Source organism: Rhinatrema bivittatum, unplaced genomic scaffold, assembly GCF_901001135.1.
Source record: "Rhinatrema bivittatum unplaced genomic scaffold, aRhiBiv1.1, whole genome shotgun sequence".
Lineage (NCBI taxonomy): Eukaryota > Metazoa > Chordata > Amphibia > Gymnophiona > Rhinatrematidae > Rhinatrema > Rhinatrema bivittatum.
Genome location: NW_021821375.1, coordinates 42,146 through 52,781, shown reverse-complemented (window position 1 = coordinate 52,781; position 10,636 = coordinate 42,146). Strand labels below are relative to the sequence as shown.

Below are 10,636 nucleotides of genomic sequence, written 5' to 3'. Positions count from 1 at the left end.
GGCCCTATCTAAACCCCCCCTACCTTTATCCCTGGATTTACGCCTCCCAGAGGGAGACGTAAATCCACGCGCTCCAGCGGCGGTTCCGGAGGGCGCGGCCACGCCCCTGAACCGCCCCGACCCGAAACCACGCCCCTGGGCCCGCCCCCGAAACGCCCCCCTCGAAAAACCCCGGGACTTACGCGAGTCCCGGGGCTCTGCGCGCACCGGCAGGCCTATGGAAAATAGGCGCACCGGCGCGCAAGGCCCTGCTCGCGTAAATCCGGGCGGATTTACGCGAGCAGGGCTTTTAAAATCCGCTCCAAAGCTAGGTGTGTGCTTGAAGTCTTCTTCCTAACTGCACTCCTAGGAATGCCTCACTCAGCTCAATGTGGGTTAAAGTACATGTATACAGGGTGGGCACTTTTCAAAATCGCTATTTACAAAGGTCAGTGATTTTGGAAAATTACCTCCCCATAGTAGATCAACAAGTGTTGCTAAATGCATTTGATTTTTGTGTTATTTTAATGTGTTTTTCAGGGTTTAAATCTTACTGTGAGCGATATGGTGAAGGTATAAAACGAGTCGTCCAATCCTTTGGGCCAGTACCAGAATTTTCAGGAGAGGTTGAGCAGAAAATTGATCAGGTGTGTACCCAAGTTTAGAAAGATATCATGATAACCTCCTCTGTACTTTCCTTCTGTGTACAAACATATATTTGAATTGCATCATTAGTTATCCAGTGTTTAATCTAAAGATTAAAACTGGAATTGTGAAGCAATACTTTGGGATTATGGCTCGCTTAAAATAAGCTTCATTATGGATCAGCTTTCCCAGGAAATTCCAGGAGCTATTTTTAATAAATGAATTAATAATAATAAATGGCTTCTCAAATTATTACTGGTAATTTTTTTTGTTTATTCTATAACTATACATGAAACTTTGCCTTTTGGTTATCAATGACTGAATGGAAAAAAAGAGTATTTTAATTTTAACTGGAAGCACAAATCATGAACCAGCATGTTTACAAAGCCACTAGCTCAGCTAAAATACTGTTACATGCAAATGAAATAAACTCCTTTTTAATATCTTAAATACATTTTCTTGGATTTCTAAGTAAAAATTGGTAAAAAAAAATATATATATATATATACATATTGGGTAGATTTTCAAACAAGGCGCGTTGGCGTACTTTTGTTGGCGCTCCAGGCGCCAACAAAAGTACGCGGGATTTTAGTAGATACGCGCGGAGCCGCACGTATCCACTAAAATCCTGGATCGGCGCGCGCAAGGCTATGAATTCTGTATAGCCGGCGCGCGCCGAGCCGCGCTGCCTACCCCCGTTCCCTCCAAGGCCGCTCCGAAATCGGAGCGGCCTTGGAGGGAATCCTCTAACGCCCTCCCCTCATCTTCCCCTCCCTTCCTCTATCTAACCCACTCACCCGGCCCTGTCTACACCCCCCCCTTACCTTTCTCCGGGGATTTACGCCTCCCGGAGGGAGAAGTAAATCCCCGCGCGCCAGCGGGCCTCCTGCGAGCTGGGCCGCAACCTGGGGGCGGGTACGGAGGGCGTGGCCACGCCCCCAGACCGCCCCGGGCCGTAGCCACGCCCCGTACCCGCCCCCAAAACGCTGCCGACACGCCCCCGAAACGCCGCGACGACCGGGCCCGCCCCCCTCGGAGAACCCCGGGACTTACGCGAGTCCCGGGGCTCTGTGCGCGCCGGTAGGCCTATGTAAAATAGGCTCACCGGCGCGCAGGGCCCTGCTCGCCTAAATCCGCCCGGTTTTGGGCGGATTTAGGCGAGCAGGGCTCTGAAAATCCGCCCCATTTTGTTTTTTATCCCCGAACAAAACCTAGTGCCTGACAGTTAGATTCAGTACTTCTGGATGTTGGACTTTGTCCTTTTGATTTCACATTTCTGTCATCAGGCAAGAAAACAGACATTGTATTTGTTCTCTATCTGAAGTTCAGATTTAAAATCTTAATAAAACATTAGAGAATGTTAATTTTAATTGTTGAGGATTCTCAGCAAAGCCACACTATTTCATTTCAGAAGCTCCCTACATATCTTCTAAGAACTGTACCATGACTTTGAATGATATTATATGAACATTAAATACAATTTAAAACCAATGAACATTTTCCAGATTCTAGCTATTAACATATTAACAATATGTTGCTTTGCATCAGGAAGGCTTCATACTATTTTGACTGCAGTAAAGCAAAGAGGCAGGCAATGCAATATTTCAACAACAGGTGTTCACCAAAAACACTCTAGTTTTAATTGCTTATATTGCTGATGTATGTTACTTAACAGCATTGTTACTGGCATCACTGAATATGAGAAAAGCGGGAGTTTGTCTGTAATAGCTGTCCCAAGCAGTAGCTTCATTAAGCCAAAGGGCTGGAGGGGATGTGCCACTTAACACCATGGTGGCCTAGCAGACAGCAGAAGCCCCATTCTCGGGATCTCAGGGCGATTGAAAGAGGGGTCATCTGACCAAGTTCCTCCCTACCCATCCCTCTTCCCTGTTTGCAGTCTGCCATTCTTTGAAAACTGTCATGAAGTCATGGTGCTGTTTTCAGCTGGCGTTCAGAGAGCACCATGACTCCATGACAGTTTGCAAAGCTTAATGCAAAGAACTGAGATATCAGGCAAAGAGATTTTTGTTTCAGTTTTCTCCTGAGTATGTTTTTCAGCATGTCTGATGTTTGCCAGCTAAAGGTTTGACTTTTGTTCTAACTGCTCCTCCCTGAAGAAGCCAGCTTGTACGATATTGGCAAATCTTTACTTAAATCAGTGCTTATAAAAAAAAAAAGTTTTGCTGGTTGCTCTCTATAACGTGAATTTTAAAAGACCAGAACACGCCAAAATTGGGAGACGCACACGCATATAGGACTACATTTTAAAAACTACGTGCGGGCATAGATTTGTGCGTGCAACCCAGTGTGCACAAATCTATGCCCGATTTTATAACGTGCGAGCCCAGCCGCATGCATGTTATAAAATCCAGGGTCGGCGCGTGCAAAGGGGTGCACAATTGTGCAACTTGCGCACGCCGAGCCGCGCAGCCTTCTTCCGCCCCCCTCCTTCCCCTCACTTCCCCTACCTAACCCGCCCCCCACCCTAACTAAAACCCCCCCTTACCTTTAATTTTTAAGTTGCACCTGCCTCTGGGCAGGCGTAGGTTGTGCGCGCCAGCAACGGCCGGCCCGCGATCCCGGGCACAGCGGCAAATGGCCGCCGTGCCTGGAGGCTCCAGCCCTGCCCCCACCCTGCCCCCGGACCCACCCCTCCCCACCCACTTCCCGCCCCCTTTTTCAAGCCCCGGGACATACGTGCATCTCGGGGCTTGCGCATGTCGCCGAGCCTATGCAAAATAGGCTCGGCGCGCGCAGGGGGCTTTTAAAAGGGTTACGCGCGTATATTACGCGCGTAACCCTTTTAAAATCTGCCCATAAAGCTTACATGTGCCGACCATATTTTAAAAGCTGCCTACATGCATGGTTTTTTTAGTTTGTGTTATTGGGTACTAATTTAAATAATGCCCTTTATCAAAGGGCCTTCATTTTCTGTTTTTATTTAATTTTTCTGGGAATTTTTCAGTGCTCATTACAGCAAGAGCAAAAGTGATATTTACCCAGTAATATAAGTCATTTTTCCACTTATTTCTCTCATTTTTGTTCTTGTATTAAAGACTGATAAATTCCTAGGACAAATAAAATAAAAACTGGAAACGAAGGTCCTTATTTATATCATAGATTAAGGTTCTGGCACTGTGTGATTGCATATTTCTGTAAATGGAGAAAAATTCCTTCTGTATTTTCTATAATTGTAGTACAAGAACATCTTAACATTTGTATGTCTGCTGTGGTACTGTAAAGATAAGGCACTATTCAATAAAGTTGCCATTTTATTTTAAAAAAGAAAAGAATTTAAAAAAAAACATTTCAAATCCTTATTATGGGTTAAGGCAGCTAAATAAAATGAGTTTCCAAACTTATTGGTGAAGAATGCTCAATCAAGTGTGAGCTACAGACTAGCTGAACTATAAATGATGTATGTTCGTCATATTATACTTCTTTCATTTCACGAATGTAATTTCTATTATGAGATTGTAACTTTAATGACAGCATGGCTAAAATTATTATGTCATCATCATTACATAGTTAAATGTCTTTTCTTTTCTCTATTCTAGGCATTGTGTGAAAATATTCCTGCCGATTCTGTCCATTTAAATACTAGAAGAGAATGGAGAGATTGCATGTCTAGCCATCTGGCAAAGCTGAAAAGAGAAATGAAGTCAGGACTAATGCAGTGTGTCAGATGAATGTTAAGAGGCACATGCAGAGTAACCCATGCTAACTTTAATGCAGATTAACACATGCGTTAATTGCTGCAGGGCCCATTGGAAATAATGGAGCCAATTCACTAAATAGTGCATGCGTTATCCACATTAAAGTTAATGCAGGTTATCAAGCTTTAGTGAATTTGCCTCATGGTGTCATCTCAAAACAAGCATGATAAAGCCTCCTAAATTAATTACAAATAGATATATTAGATACCGGATAATAATGATATTACTAATACTGCCATCTTAACGTTTTCTTTTAGTAAGTGCATGGTTGTACTGTATGTACATTTTGTGCTATTGACTGGGAATGCATCTTTCACACTGCAGATTCTCATGACATATCAAAGAGCAATCTTGTTTTTATCACCATGGTATTTAATCAATGTGAATGGTCAAATCTCTCTTGAAAACTAGCAAACCTCTTAGACTACTGTTAGCTAAAAAAAAGTTGAATGGTTTATCACCAGAATTTCTGTGAAACCTTAAGATTATAACAACATTTAATTGGCTCATTTAAGGTCATATAATCAAATATAGAAATGACTACTAACTTTTATGATCAGTTTAGTTTTCAAAATACTTTCAGAAAATGGTGAAAATCCTTGATAACTTGGGAGGAAATATTTACTTTTAGCTTCTCAGGATATTGCTGGTCATTTTTTGAATTTATTGAATTTATTGTTTTCAAATCCTCACTTTTTGTTTTCATGTGAGAGGCATGCTTAATATGTCAAATATTTTCAAATTTGTAAAGCGAGTCATTTTGTAACTGCCCGCATAAATTTAAAATATTTTACCTGGGGACATTACACCAGTTTTCCAAGGGAAATTACACATACACTTTCCTTTTGAAAATTATCTCACCAAACTTTTCCACACACATTTAGCCCTGCTAACATGTGCACACATTTTTTGCAAGGAAAAATATGCACATCCTTTTGAAAAAGCAAAAGTATGTGAGTAAGTACAACCCCCACTTCTACCCTGCTCCCGGGAATGCCTCTGTTCACTGTGTGTGAAAGTACATAAATGCAGGCTCCACACACATCCTTTTATCTGGGTTATCAGACAGGTAGTTTTGTAAAAGCCCATTTCTGTGAGCAAAGCACTCTTATCACAGGTGGAAATGACTTTAACAGTTACTCTCTCTGTAGTTTGCATCATGTCAGTGAGGTATTTCTACTGCAGATTTTTAAGACATATCAAACAGCAATCATGTTTTTTGCTATGGTATTTTTATTCAAATGAATGGTCAAACTTCTTGGACTATCTAAAAACTTTGCAATAAAATCAGTTGATTGGTGGACAACTATTTTATCTTCTTTGTTTTTTCTGGGTACAGGTTTATATAGTCACAAGGAGCACTTCCGTCAGAGTTTTGCTGCAAGAAAATTCTGGAATATTTCGGATTGAATGTGCTTGCAATAAATAAACATTTTTGATGGTGGCGATTGCTGTCCAGATTGAGATGACCACCATCAATATTTGGAAAGGGAGAGAAAGAGAGACTTGTGCTATTTTTATTTCTCAATCTGTATCTTTACCTCTAAGATTAGCCCCTTAGTTAAGTCAAGTTAAAGTCAATTGGTGTTTTTGCATGCATGCATAGTGTGAGTACAACTATTTCTCCAAACTCTCACAATCATTGTGCCCTAATTCTACAATGCCTAGGGCCCTTATCATGAGATAAGAAGTGCTAATCTTAGAGTTTATTTATTTATTTATTTATAATATTTATATACCACATAATCAGTATATACACACCAGACACAATTATGAATAGAAATAAGATCAGAGTGGTAGGCAGGAGCAAGCAGATTATGAATTTTGAAAGCAAGCGGCTTGATTTACTACGGCTATTTTCCTGTTCTTAGTCTATGGGAAAGAAGCTTAGTAAATCTGGCTCAAGGAGAACAAATTTGAAATAGATATTGAAAGAGACAATAAATGAAATTCTCTATGAGAAATTTGAGATTTGAGGAGTTCATATAAAAGAAAATTCTAATAATCAAGGCATAATGTTATAGAAGCATAATTTAAGAAAGTAATAAATGTTCATATTTTTGTATAGATGATGAAAGGCAGATTTAAGATGTTGTACAGAAGTAAGGCTACAGGGGTAAATATTCAAAAGCCATTTAGACAGATAATAGGAAAGGTATCTGTCTAAATGGCTTAGCCACATATTTAAAAGACTGAAAAACAGATCTCTTGGTGGTTCACAAGGACTGGAATTTGAAGCCACTAAGGTGGTAGCTTTCATAGTGGCATGCAGGCACACATTGGCGTATACACGTCGGTGTGCACCCAGGGACACGTGATTTTATAACTTGCACACATATATGTATGCATGTTATAAAATAATCTTAGTTCGTGCGTATGTATGCCTCATTTTAAGTTGGCGCTCCCTTAGGCGTAAATGCCATTTCTATTGTGTAAATCAGGGTATTTTAAAACCGGCACACATCCAGTTTCACCAGTTCATCCACTAGTTTGCCCAATTAAGAGCTAAGTCCTCCAAAGCCCCATGGTTTAATAGCCTTCACTCCACCCCCCCCCCCCCCCCCCCCAGTTTCCCCAGAGCCTTTAAACCCCTCTAAAATGGCTTGGGGTTTTTTGTTTTTTTTACAACTTACACCTCCTCCATAGCAAAAGTAAACTTACACAGTAGTTGACCTGGGTGCGTAGCAGGATACATAAATATTTACTCGCACATCCCTTGGCCACACCCTAAAATGCACACATTCTGCCCAGTCCCTGCCCACACCACGTCCCTTTTCTAAATCGAATGAGATATGCATGCAGCGGGAGATACATGCACATCTGGGTGGTTTTTAAAATTCTGTGGGCACGCACGAGCCTGATTTGTGCGAGAATCTCCAGATTTTGGTGCATGCCAGGCTTTTAAAATTCACCTTTAAGAGTGCAGAGGGTTAAAGTGGTTTTAGGGGAAGTTAGGTGAAGAAAGTGTTAGAGAAAGGTTAGAGAAAGCAAAGTTAAGCACTTTGCTGAAAAGAAGTGATAGTTGCTAATCAGAAGATCAAGTGAATGACAGGAGGAGTGGTGAAAGAAGAGAGAGACTGGATTAGACCAGCAGTTCTCAACCCAGTCTTCAGGACACACCTAGCCAGCCAGGCAGGTTTTCAGAATATCCACAATGAATATGCATGAGATATGTTGTCTCCATTGTATGCAAATCTATTTCATGCATATTCTTTGTGGATATCCTGAAAACCAGACTGGCTGGGTGTATCCAGAAGACTAGGTTGAGGGGGATTGAAAGAAGGGGGTCCAGTTTTGGTAGACAATTAACAAGGAGGGTGATCCATTGCTCCTACCATGTGACAGGGGCCGGCCAATGGCACCGATAGCCCCTGTCACATGGAAGGGCAAAGGGTCATCGGCGCCATTTTGATTAGTGGCAGCCGAGAGCGGGAGATCGCTCCTGGGACCCCCGCTGGACCACCAGGTACTTTAGAAAAGTTTTGGGGGGGACGGGAGGGTGGGGGATTCTAAATAATGAGATTTAAAGGGTCGGGGTTGGTTTGGGGGTTGTTTTTGTGTGCCCTTTCTTCCCACCCCCACCCCCCCAAATGATAAGAGAACTCCTGAAAAATTTTGTGGGGTTTTCCTATCGCTTTTGGGGACCCTCCAATTCCTGATGGCTGAGAAAATATCATCCATCAGAAAAACGATTCACATCCCTAATTCACAATGCAAAGAAGCAAAATGTACCTCTGATGCCAAATGAAAAAAGGATATAAGCTGCCATTGGTACTTATGTCTTATATTTTGTTTCCACAGCTCTCACCCACGAAGCTGCTAGTCCCAGCCAGGAAGCCTCAGCCAGCAGCGCACCACCCTTTTTGCATATGCCCTTCCTCATGGATGCCCAGACCCAGGTCAGCAAGGAGGAAGAGCAGCAGCAGGCACAGGCGCAGGAGGCATTGTCAATGCTGGAGGCCCTAGGTTCATCCAGCCCACTCAATGTGTTCCTCACCCTCTCTGGTTTCATGGAGGAACAGAGCCTTGAATGGGAGGCTATAAAATCAGCACAACCTCGAGCCAGCACACCAGAGCACCAGCTCAAAGCACCTCACCCTTGGCAGGAGCAGCCCGCATGCCTGGTCATGCCAAATTTGGAGGATCAAATTCCTGCACCGGCACCAGGCCCTGCACAAACACCAGCACCAACATCCCCATCACCAACAGACGACTCCATACATGAGTAGCTGGACCAGCTTGAAAGAAGGCATGGGGTACACCTTAGACTCATACTGGCAGAGCTACTGTGCCTCAGGAGAGCTGTAAACAGGCAGAGTCAGATTCTCTGAGATCAAACCGCTGCAAACACACAAAACATGAACACGCTGGTTGCTACAGTGAACAGCATGACCAACGTTCTAATGCAGATCCTGCAAAGGATGCCCGAGCTGCCAATAGAGTCTTCCCTAGCATCATTGGAATCCACGACCCGCAGCAGTCTATGGGCTGACAGAGGGGTAGGCCCCTAAAATCCATGCCTCCCCCCCAAGTGGCAAACCACGACATGGCAAGGGGGCCATGAAGACCAGAAATACCTGGCCTTTAAAACCGAAGAACAAGACTTGTAGGACAAGCCTGGCCAGGACTCTGTACAGAGTTCCTGTGCCATCTAGATGAAAGAAGCCTGCTGGGCCCATCCTCACTACAGAATTCCTATGCCGTCTAGATGGAAGAAGCCTGCTAGGCCTGTCTTCACAACAGAATTCCTGTACCATCTAGATGGAAGAAGCCTGCTGGGCCTGTCCTCACTACAGAGTTCCTGTGCTGTCTAGATGGAAGAAGCCAGTTGGACCTGTCCTCACTACAGAGTTGTTGTGCTAGCACTCAGAAGGAATGGTCCTCTGTCAGCCATTGTGATCCAACAGCCTAACTGTAAAGCCTCCGTAATGCTCTGCCTGTATTCCATCCTCCTTGAAGCGGCCTCCAGTCACGGTCCAACTGCTGCCTTTTCTCATCTTGTCTAATCTCCTGCTCTGGATGCTGGTGTCTCATCTCATCTCAACTCCTGCTGCTGCTGTCTCCATGCTGCTGGTGTCTCATCTCATCTCACTCCTGCTGCTGCTGCCTCCATGCTGCTGGGTCTCCTTCTGGGCCTCCTGCCTCTATGTTGCGCTCTTTGGTCCTGGTCCTGCTGCTTCCATGCTGAACTCTTCTGCCTTGGCCCTTAGGCTGTCCCCTTGAGTGCACTCTTTCAATGTGGACTGTCTGGGGCCTTTTTCTAGCCATCACATAGCAAGGCTACTTTCAGCTACAACAATAAAGATGTACTATAACTATTGGGTGTTGCCACTTCCACTTTCTATGTTCTTAGTAGTAATAATGATAGTGCCAAATATATAAGATTATAAGCCTGTATATGTAACTAGCGGTACCCGGCCACGCGTTGCAGTGGCAAAGTCAGGTTCTTTACCCTCCCTCCCCCTTCCCCTTGCTCATTTACCTCAGTCACTCATCCTCCTCCCCCTTGGTCACTCACCCCCCCTTCCCTCCCCTGTCCCCACTCCAACTCTCTCCCCTCACACTCACCTCTCCCCTCATTCTCCCTCCCCTGAAATGTATGCTTTCTTAGGTAAGAGGACCCAGACTGTAAGAAGCAGCTAAGATGCCGATTGAGAAAAAAACACCGAAATAGAAATTGGTGGTGGTAAACGTGGTCCGTCAGTGGGAGGTTGTGCGTGTTCTGTATCAAAATAGGGGAGTGGCTAACCAAGTTAGCACTCTCTATTTAGTTAATTGTTTTGTAGAGGGCTAATTAGGTGTCTTTCCGAGATCAGGGACATTTTGTGTTTGTGTTTGTGTGTGCCCTCTGTCTTTCCACCCCAAAAGAACCCCACCATAAACGCAGTGTTTAAATACGCACCCCACACCCCACCCCGGCGAAATACAGTAACCCACCCTCTTGCCCCCGCGAGAGTTGCATAATGACCGAAACACCCCTCCCCCCTTAAACACGCGCGCAAGAAAATAACTACGGCCCCCCACCGTGCAGCCCCCCGGATACCTGTGCAAACAGTCAGTCGGTGGAGCGGGTGTTCAGTTCGGGATCGAAGTCTTGGGTTCAGGCCGTCGGCTGCTAGCCATAAAAATGGCTCAGACGGCACTTTGACCTGACTATGTCACTGTGGAGGAGTAATGGGAGCGCTAGGTTCCCTGAGATAGTAAGGGCAAAGGTCCGCTGGCTGCCAGTCCTGAAAATGGCGTCGACGGGTCCTCGCCCTTACTATGTCACATGGGCTACTGCCGCCATTGTTGTC

At 44.3% G+C, this 10,636-nt stretch overlaps 1 long non-coding RNA gene across 1 annotated transcript; it reads left to right on the top strand.

The window, feature by feature from the left end:
- Positions 1 to 488: 488 nt before the first annotated feature.
- Positions 489 to 9,471, top strand: LOC115082634. The gene is made up of 3 exons (XR_003854216.1): positions 489 to 626; positions 4,182 to 4,285; positions 8,142 to 9,471. It is a non-coding gene; the product is annotated as an uncharacterized LOC115082634 (long non-coding RNA).
- Positions 9,472 to 10,636: the final 1,165 nt, after the last annotated feature.